Here is a 10,664-nt window from a genome sequence, read left to right on the forward strand (position 1 = left end):
ATTTCTGCTGCTTCTGAAGGTGTCTGGGATCTTTCCTACAAGGTGCCCAGAGGCCATAATAAACCAGTGTAGGCACTTGCACTACAAAGTCCCTCTAGGCAGCACTTGGGGAGGAGGGTGGTGTCACTCCTGGGAGCAGAGCCATCCCTCGGCTGGACCAGGGAGTGGGGCAGCACGGAGGGAGTCACCTCCCTGGGGGCAGGAGGGGGGCAGAGGAGTTGAGGGAACCTCAGGGCCTCACTCCCTGTGGTTTCACAGCAGCAGCACCTCTGAGGGAGCCGCTTATGTCCCCCACAAAACATGTGGCACAGATGTGGCTTGGCAGCAAACCAAGCCTGGCTGGTTTGGTACTGTTTTGTTCCAGACCCGGCACAAATGCTCACTGTTATCTGACAATGCTGAGTATGGTTTTGGTTAATTATTCAAAGACTGTTAATACAGTTGTTTTAAGAAAAAGGCTTTAATAGTACTGTTTTATAATATTTCTCCTTTTTTTTTTTTTTTTTGAAGCCTCAAACAAATGCCCTGCTTTGTTTAAACATTTGTAGGGTTGTTGTGATCACTACTGATACTAATGGATTAATCAAACGACATTTTAAGAGCAAAAAACTGGAAAAATAATGCAGTTTGAAGGATAAGAAGCAAAGTAGCTAAAACATTCCCACATTGCAACATTATCGCTCTGTTCCCCTTTTAGCCACTTTGTTCAGCATGTTAATTCTTTAATCATAACTTGAAATTGAATTTGCCTCTTTTAAAGCACCATGCTTTTCTCAGACTTTTCTTTTGGTGATTTTATACTTTTTTTCTTTGCTTTCTGTGAGACTGGGCTGTAATCTAGTTAGATCCCTGTGCTTGCCTGGTGTCACAATGACCTTGTACTCTTTATAAATATTGTTAGTGAGTCTGCAAAACAAAAGGGTGTTTTTTTCCCTGCTAACACACACGGCTTTGCTGAACTGAGAGTAGGCAGGGGAAATGAGAATTTATTCCAAGAAACCCTAAATGTGCTGCTACTTTCTGGAGGTTTTAGGTGTGTCATACTGGGCTGAGAAATTCTGAAAGGGGTAACATAACTTCCCATTGAGGGAATATAGCCAAATTTCATTTGGGTGATCGTAAAAAGAAAAAACAAAAAAAAAAAAAAAAAGGAAAAGTATTCATTTTCCCTTTTTCCACTGTTCTCAGCCTAAAGCTGGTCAGAACTGGTCCTTTGCTGTACATAGCAGCCATCCAGAGCCACAAAAAAGTAAGTTAAGACCCCTCAGGGCAGAAAGTTGTAAGGGGATCTATGGTAACACCTACCTAAAAGTCTGGGGGAGGGTCTAGAGAGCCTGCAAACCTTAAATAACATTCGTAAGTGTTTCCTAGCTGCCTTCAATTTTTCCTTCTGTAAATGTAATTTAGGACACAACTTCACATTTTAAGTGGTTCTGGTTCATGAAGGAAGGGAACAGAGGGCCCCTTCTCTTAAATTACTCAGAGTAATAAAAGCCCAACTTATTTTACTGTGCAAAATTATGCCAAGAGGAAGATGAAACTGGAAAAAATGATCTGTCAGTGTTGCCAGCACTCCCACAGTCTCCTGGGTCTCACTTGTAGGATTTTACTTCCCATTTTGCCAGAAAAAGGTGTGATCAGTGTAGGCAGAAGAGAAGGCCTGGACAATATTACCACATCTACCACTTTTAGTCTCATTCCAATATACATCTCTTGGAATGTAGTAGACTACTCTGCTCTCACAGATCCTTCACAAAGCTCAGTCTAGCTTCTGTCTCTTGTCTTCAGATTTAAAAGGCACTTGTGGTTACTAGCCAAAGCAATTTCTCTGGCTGTATGGCTAGAAGTTATGGCAAATACAGCTAATTCTCCTCCAGCCTGATGCTGCTATGTGTTTCCCATTTCCCAAAGTGCCTGTCTGTGCCAGGCATGTGCCACCAGCTGAAAGAGATGTGAGAGTCCAGCCTTAGAAATGGAAGGTGGAGTTTTCTCCCTATTCAGTACGAGTTTTCACTTTGAAGAAATAAGTTTGCATATAAAATTACAGCAAGGCTACACTCCAGATCTACCATGTCTAAGTTCCCTGCAATAATGGATCTTAACTGCTGTTAAAGTAATCTGTGGTATATTTTCTCCCGGAAAGGAGGGGTGGGTTTTTATAATGCTTGCTTCTTTTTTGGTACTTGAACTGTTTCCCCTTCTCTTTAACAAAAGCCATGAGGATTTTTTATGGTGGTTATTGCCACAGCACCGAGCTGTCTGAAGTCTTGAAATCTCAAATCATGTTGAACCATTTTGCATCATGCATAGCATTTTAATCTAAATGTGCATATGGAGAAAACCCTCCCCTGCCACTGGAAAATTCATCTGGTCCTACAGAGATGTGGTCCCTGTGTAACCTTCCCCAAACTTGTTCCTAGGCAAATTTTCCAAAGAATTCCCACTTAAGTGTAATTTAGAAAACCACAGGTCCCCGTGAGTCCTCTGCCAGTTCAGTTGTCAATACCTGGGAGTACAGCCACTCATCCAGCACTTTGATACTAGGTTTTGACCATAACATTTGGATTGGACTAGGCTCAAGGTACGTTTTCCATGTTCCTTCCACGGTTTTCACCCATCTTGCTCCAAGACCAGTGGATCAATGCACAGTCTCATAAGGGTCTTCAATGTCTTGTGAGGATGTGGCAGATGAGTAGAGGGTGAGCTGGTAGGGAAAGCTGCCCACAGAACAAGGCATAAAGAAACTGTTGGGACACCTCGGCAAGGGTGTAAGTTACAAAGAGAGCAGGTGATGGATTTTGGCAGGGGGGAAGAAAGTTAGAGGTTCCTCAGTCGCATTAAATGCAGACTCAGGCTGCCTTAAGGGGGTTATAGGCCCTGGAATACTAAACCTTGAAGACCCCTTGACATATCTAAGGCTGGAAGAAGAATGTAGTGGTCTCCTTTTCCAGTCACCGGCTCTGGTATCTGGGATTCCAGCAGCCCAAATGTGCCAGGAATTAAGTCTCCCCAGACAGAGATAACATAGCAGAGCTCTGATCAAGGGACTGATATCAAAGGAGCAAATCTTTCAGCCCCGGGGATGAATCATCCGAGCAGTTTATTCCAACCTTTTCTCCTCCTTTCAAGTATCAGGTTCAATTGCAGCAAGGGCAGCACAAAAGGCTTCGTCATTCTAGGTGCTGAAAAGGCAGGGAAAACACAACCGGGAGGAATGGAATTCACAGGTGATACAAGGCTGGGAGTGTGTTGCAAATACCACAGAGAACAAAGAAGTGATGTAAAAGGAACCTATCTTGCTTGGGCAGGGAGGAAGAAGAAAAGATGGGGGCTGATCATGCACCTGAGGAGAAAGGATCCCCAAGGTTAAGTATTCAAAGGGAGATGTCTAGAAAGCACAGCATGGGAGGGATTAAAAAAAAAAAAAAAAAAAAAAAAAAAGGTAGGCAAAAGGCATGCACGTTTGCCAGCTGAGATATACCAAATTCAAACAATGGCAATATTATTTTGCAGACATTCAAGCACTTGACAAAAATCCTTGTAATCTTCCTCTTGGCAAAAGTGTCAAACTGCTCTTCTCTTTGAGGGCCTGACTGTGTGAAGGACTCCAGACTAATTTTCCTGCATGGGCAGACTGAGGCTGCATTTGGGATCAGGAAAGGGCCTGTACTTGTACATCATGGGCCACTCCTTGGCTAAGCAGAAACAGCTTATCATTGCAAAAACCCTGTGCTTAAAGCTAAAAGGCACTACTAATACTGCCCACAGTTATGGTGAGGTTACACAAAGAAGGTCACATTCTGTTCTGCATGCCCTGCAAAATGTGAAGATGAGGAGGAAAGAGAAGCCCAGGGAAGAGCAGCAAGCACAGGAGTGTTATAGACCAGCTTCTCTCTGCCAAGCAAGTATCAAACCAGAACTGCATCATCTCAGGCTCTCTGCTTCTCAGCAATATGTGGATCTAACCTCTGTTTGCATACAGGGGGAGATCTGTCTTGTCTGAAGGCATTCCCACTGCCTGTTCCACTCAAATTGTCCTACCTCCTTCGAAGCAGGTGAGGACACGTGGAAAAGGCTGAACTGGAAGGCACGATTCTGGGAACTCTGATGAGAGCAGATGAGGTTGTGTGCCGCTTCAGCTCCAGCAGTTATTCACAGTCATCTCACCTGAACAGAGATGAGCTGGAGGGCCAAGCTTGGACCGGTCCTCTGCCTCATCAGTGCAGGTTATGTCAGCTGATCCTTCAACAGGCTTTCCTGGGACATCAGTCACATCATTGCTGGATCTCAATAAACTATATTGTCAATGGGTCTGCTTCCCTTGTGAAGCTGAATTAGCTCTGCAGGGAAAACAGGAGCAAGACCATTGACTCTGTAGAAAGATAATTCATCTCTGGAGCCTGTAGCTCAGGTGCATGCCAGGAGCCACAGAACTTCTGCTGAGCTGTAGTCTGGCTTGGGATATGGTTTGGTGCATGGGGATTTGAGTGGAAGGGATGGAATTGCATATTTTGTGGGGTGGTGGCATAGCACTCATATTTCAGAGTGCCCTGTGCTTTGGCATGACACGATTTACCCCTATGAGTTGTCAGCTGCCCTAAAAATGCTTACTGATGATTTCATTGCAGTGACCCACAATATCAGCCATATATATATATCAGCCTTATATATATATGAATATATATATATATATTCATATATATATATACACACACATATACACACACACGGCCTCTTTCAGCTATGAGGCATCTGGAAAACACATGCTGCCAGCATGTTGCCACATAACCAGGCATGTTTCCATGCCTGGAAAACAGGGTAACACAGAGTCAGCACACTCCATGAGGCTGCACTCCCTAGCTTGTGTTTCCCCCAGGGCACTGTGCTATAGCAGGAATGAGGCACCTCAGGAGCAAGGAAGAAATTCATGGCCCAAGGGTAATCAGCTTGTGGGGATGTAATGTTAAACTCATTGGGAAGACAACATGGGGAGTGGAGGAGGGGAGGGATGAGAGTTGGTGGCCTGTGAATATCTCAGCATGAAAAAAAGCAGGAAAGATTTTTTTTTTAAATGAAATTATGGTATTCTTTTGGGAAAATACCACATAGTAGAAGGAAGGACCAAGTGTGTTCAGGGGCAAAAGAAAATTGTTGAGGTACAAGAAAGGACCCAGACATGACCGGGTAATGCAAGCCCATCTTCATCCATACTTTTAGCTTACCCATCTCTGTGCAGTTTTGGCCCCTTTTTTGTGATAGCTGAGCCACTGATGCAGACAAATCACCCAAAGACAGTGTTAGCGAGGAGCATTCAGTCTTTTCAACTCTAGTAATACAGGCTTCCATGTACAAATACAGTCTCAAGTCTCTGACTGCTGCTGGAAGAGACCTTGGCACTGCCTAGCACTCTGCCTGCAGGGCACCAAGTACATCAGAGGCAAACCACTGGCTCAGCAGGAATTTTGTGTCCCCTTTGCTACAGAAGCCACTGAGAGTTTTGTGTGGGTACTAGGTCATTCAGGGGATCTGGGTGAAAACCTTGACTCCATCTGTTGCAAAGCTGGCCTTGTGTGCGTGGCTGTATGATTAGAGTAATTCAGCTTTTGCCTTTAGTTTCCCTGCAGAAGAAAGGAATTTACAGATCTGCAAGCAGGGATCAGGGCTGCCAGAAGGTCTCCCTAGATGAGGCTGGGGGTGTGGACGCTCTGTACCTTTTCGTAACACTACTGGCAAGAATCAAGCAGTGTTTGTGCAACCAGAGTGCTCACACCCACAGCTCATACATCACACATGGGCTCAGCATGGCTGTGCTCCAAAACCTTCCTGGCAGCACCTGGTTCAGAGAGAGCAGGGGTAATACAATCGCTTTGGCTCCCAGATCATCCAGTCAGCCGGCCCTGAAGCTGCCCAGCACTTCCAGCCCTGCGGTGCTTTGCACTGTGCAGGGAGACTATAACCCCTTTCCTTGTGTCCCTCCTTCACCTTCTTTCCCTTTCATCTCAGGCATGATAAGGAGATGAGGAACCACAGTCTGTGTTATGCCTCTGCAGTGTCCTTCATGTCAGGGCACTGCACAAGCAAAGGCACCCAGTACTCTGCACATCCAGTGTGCATCACAGCTTCCCAGGAGCTTTGCATTTCCATGGTCTCTATTTTTAAAGTGTCACTAATGTGTCCTGACCCTGCCGTCAGCAGGACAAAGCATGCTCTCTCAGCTCAGTTTAGTTAATAAAAAGGTTAAGTCCCAGTCAAGGAAAAAACATGGAAATGTCTTTTCAAGAACCAACATTGTGCGCTAAATCTTTGCTAAAGCCTAATTTCTAGTCAGCCCTGTTAGCTACTCTGTCCTCACATACACAGTCAGTCAGGAAGTGGGCTTTCCAGTCACAAAGAAAATGTTTCTCTTCCCTTACTTCTACTTTTTTTCCCCATTTTTATTTTCTTAATTTCCTTTTTTTCCCCCCAGTTACATTTGGAAAAAGAAATCAGACTTGCTCACAGGAAAAGACGGCTCTAAACAGTCTTTTTGGAAACCACTAATATGTGTACACATACACAAAACCATACACTAATATGACACTTATAACTTTTGTTTGTATGTGTGACTAGAGTATTACAACACACACCATTACCTATGAACTACATATGATCAATGTGAATGTCACCCTTGCATCAGAATGAGAAAAAGGAGCAGCATAAATGTGGTGTGGTGCTGCTCCACAAAAGCTTTGTCTCTTTCACAAAATAAGGAAATATACTGGCAAGTATTCCTCTCAACATTTCTGCATGGATAAGTTTTTCTGAGGTGGACAAGCCCTGCAGGTTCCAGCAGTGGTGGTGTCTGCCCACACCGGGCTTTGCTGACATTGCCCTTGGCCAGTTCTGTTGGGATCTCGTCTTGCAGTACCTACCACAGGTAGGAAGATACCTCTGCTTTGTGCTTATGGCCAGGCTGCTCTGATTTGCCACTGAGAGACCTTCAGTCCAGCTGAGCCAGCTGTATCTTGCATGCCCATCAGTTTTACCTGCCTGTGGCACTTAGAAGGTCCTGTGCATTTTATCAGTTCCCACTGAGCCCTTTATGCATGTTGCTCTGAATGGCAGCTGACAATAAATTCCAACGGCTGATACTGTGTGAAAAATGTGTGCTTTGGTCATGTTTTTCTTTGGGTTCATGTGAAAAATCTCATTCTGCAGACAATTGTGCATACTATTTTCTGTTTTGCAGGATGTGAGTAACTTTCTGAAGATGTTGATTGCTCACATCCTGTGGGGCAGTTGCAATCTGGTCTACACGGATCTAAGACACAGTCTTAAATGTGCTGCTTTCATAACCCAGAGAAAATATACCTATGGGGTGCTTAATTGAAATTTTCAAAGGCCACCTGTCATCTCTGACCACACCCAGCTCCCTCATTGTGGTGGTTGTTAGAACTTGACAATGCTGAATTTACCAAATCAAGTGCAATCTCTGTGCCAACATGATGCAGCTACATGGCTGAAAAACTGCTGTGATGCAGCTGGAGATAGCAGCAGGACAGGTCCCTACTAAAAAAAAACCACCCCACAGTTAATAAATACACGTGGGTGTAGAAACTCAGTAAGAAATATTGAGGCAACATTTGTCCTTCCTGCTCTCCTCCAGCAGTGACTGTCAGCCCGAGAGTAGCTCTGCACTTTTATTTGACAGTGTGAAGATCTCACCCAGATGGGCATGAACTTTGCTCACCGACTTCCCTCGGGCCGTCCCTCTGCTAATGAAAATATCCAGGTGCCATGAAGGGCAGTGTTTAGCCAGGATCACCCAGCCGGTCAGCAGGAGAGTGGGATGCGAGCTGCTCCGAGCGCCTGCTCTGCCCAGGAGGTGGCACTGCCAGCTTTGCTGCCCGGACCGGGCGCTTCTTGCGCAAACACAGCCCGGCCAGCAGTTCCTGCTCGAGCCCCGCCTGCCAAGCACCACCCCGTGATAAAACCCAAGTCATCTACCCTGTTCTGTTTGCTCAGCTTTCACCCTGATTGTCCCTTCTCCCAACAAGATTGCTCAGGTCAAAAGCCCAGAGAAGACATTGCACACTGGCACCATTTCTTGCTGCACCCAAAACGCCCAGCCACCTTTCCTCTCCTTTTCTTGCCATCCCCCTCCCTTTCCTGTCTTTCCCTCCTTCTCAGCTCTGATCTGCCAGAAGTGAGTAGATGCTTCAAACATGTGCTTTGTTTTGATGTATTGCTGTCTGTTTTTAACTTGCACATCCAAAATTTTTGCAAGTGCACTGGTGTTTTCCCAGCCTTCTCATCAATGGCTATCAAGCTCACAGGACAGAGAGGCCCAGAGCACACCGAGTCCTGTTTCTAGCTGCTGAAACAAGATTAGCCTTCAGCATGCCACTTATTCCAAAGCTGTCAGCATTTTTTGTTCATTCCCACCACCTCAGTGTGCTTGGCAGCCATCTCTGTACCCACAGAATGCTCTTGGATGGACATGAAAGAATTCTTTTGGAGGGAGCATGGTGACAAAAAGACAAAGGCTGCTGGGTGACAGCAAGTGCTGAGCTGCACATTCTTGGTGAATATAAGCTAGAGTTTATTTACCCCCTCTGCCTCATGGCTGCCTGTTCCCAGCCCACCTTGCAATCATAATGCCATGAGTAAAACATGGGGTCTCACACCAAGACACTTAAATAGTTAAAACAACCTGGTGGCCACTCCACCTCACTTCAAACAGCTCCACTCAGAGCCACACCACTTTCAAGGATTCTCCTATAGAATGTCATTTCAACCACCATTGCCTTCAGAGATCTGACCATTCTTCTTTGCATTCTTCTCTCTCGTTATCACACACAGCTCCCTCCTGTCTCCTGCTGTAACTGCCAGACACACTGCCAGCAAGTGACCCAGTGCTCTGGTATATCATATCTGGGTATATCATAATCCTTCTGGCTACCCCACTACGGGGACCATTTCCTCACAGCCCTAGGACTCCCAGAGTCACTCACTGTCTCCTGCTGTGTTCATCGCTCAGGGCTTCACTCCATTCCATCCTTCCTTGGCTTCCTCTTACTCAGCTCCCTAAACATCATCTTTAGTATCAAATCAACCTTGTCCTGATCCACCATTGCCATGCTGACTGCTCTGGGATGGCAGAAAGTGCTTGCTGGGCTTTGGGAGTGCAATGGTCTTCTGCATGGACAGCCTCCCTTGTGTCCATGTTCAAGTAACACCAGAGAAGGAAGGTAGGCAACTGCCTACTGTGTGCCAGAAATCCAGAGTTCCAGCAGTGCCATCAGTCGCTCTTCCACTGATTTGCAGCATCGGAGCATTGTAAAAAGACACTGGCACAGCACAGCTGTTTGCCCTGGCCAACACTGTGCAAGACAGCATCTTCAAACAAATTTAGTGGGGGTTTTTTGGTTTTTTTTGTTTTGTTTGGTTTTTTTGGGGTTTTGGTTTTTTTTGTTTTTTTTCTTTTTTTTTTGTTTGTTTGTTTTTTGTTTTGGTTTGTTTTTTTTGTTTTGTTTTGTTTTTTTTTGTTTTTTGGTTTTTTTTGGTGCAGCAAGTCTGGTAATTTTGAGTGAAACTCATCCTAACTAAGGAAGGAGCTTCACAATGAATTCAAGTGCAAAAAGCATGTGTGTAAGAGCTGGAAAAAAAAGGTTATGGAAAAGGAGAAAAGGAGAAAGAAGCATTGCTTGGGTACAGAAGGACAAAATCAGAAAGGCCGTAGAGCCCAGCTGGAGGAGAAACTTACATGGAAGAGGATGGGTGACAAAGAGATTGTGCAACTATCCCAGTACTCAGTCCAGGCAAAATACAGGTGTGCTGAGGAGTGGGGAGACAAAGTAGTGACCAATGTCTCAGCCTTAGATGAGGCTGAAGTACTCAAAGCCTTGCCTTCCTTGCTATAGTCTGTAGAAGCAAAGCCTGCTCCAAGATTTCCAAACACATCGTAATGGTTTGGAAAACTGAGGGACAGCAAGGAGTGGGGCAGCACCAGGCTTGATACTACTTATGGAGGTTGAATATATTACAGTGCATGAGATTGAACAGGATACACTTCAAGGGTGCTAGGACATTTCTGAAGCTGCTGAAAAAATTGCCTGATGTGGTTATGAGACCAGAGTCTTTCATCTGTCATCCCTGGCAGCTGGAAAAAATGCTAATGTTGCACACAGCTGTGCAGACCAACCAGGATGAGTCAGTGAACCCCAGACCAGCCATCCTTACCTCAGTGCTGTGTCCTCTTGTCACCCAGCACCACATGCACCAAGGACAAGGATGTGGTCAGGAAAGGGTGGTGCTGGTTTACCAAGGGCAAACTGACTGCCTTTTGAAATGAAAGGACTGGCTGTATGGATTAGGGGAGAGTGGCTGATGTGATGCACTTTGACAGGAGTTACACCGTAGGCACAGCATCCTCCTTTGGAAAGAGGGGGAGGTATGGCAGCAAACTGCTACTCAGCATACTGGGAACTGGAAGATGCAAAATATCCCAGTGATTGTGAATGACGCCATCAGCAGCTCCTCTAAACTCCAGGCTGGTGTCCTGTGACATTGCCCAAAGGCTGCTCTGAGCAGCCTGTCATGCTCTTCGCACCCTGACACGTGGTGGAACACATCAGAAAGAGTAAGTGTTGCACCTACACAGACTGGTTGTGCAATAAAATATT

The sequence above is a fragment of the Pyrgilauda ruficollis genome, unplaced genomic scaffold (genome assembly GCF_017590135.1).
Source record: "Pyrgilauda ruficollis isolate IOZ18807 unplaced genomic scaffold, ASM1759013v1 scaffold146, whole genome shotgun sequence".
In the NCBI taxonomy this organism is placed as follows: domain Eukaryota; kingdom Metazoa; phylum Chordata; class Aves; order Passeriformes; family Passeridae; genus Pyrgilauda; species Pyrgilauda ruficollis.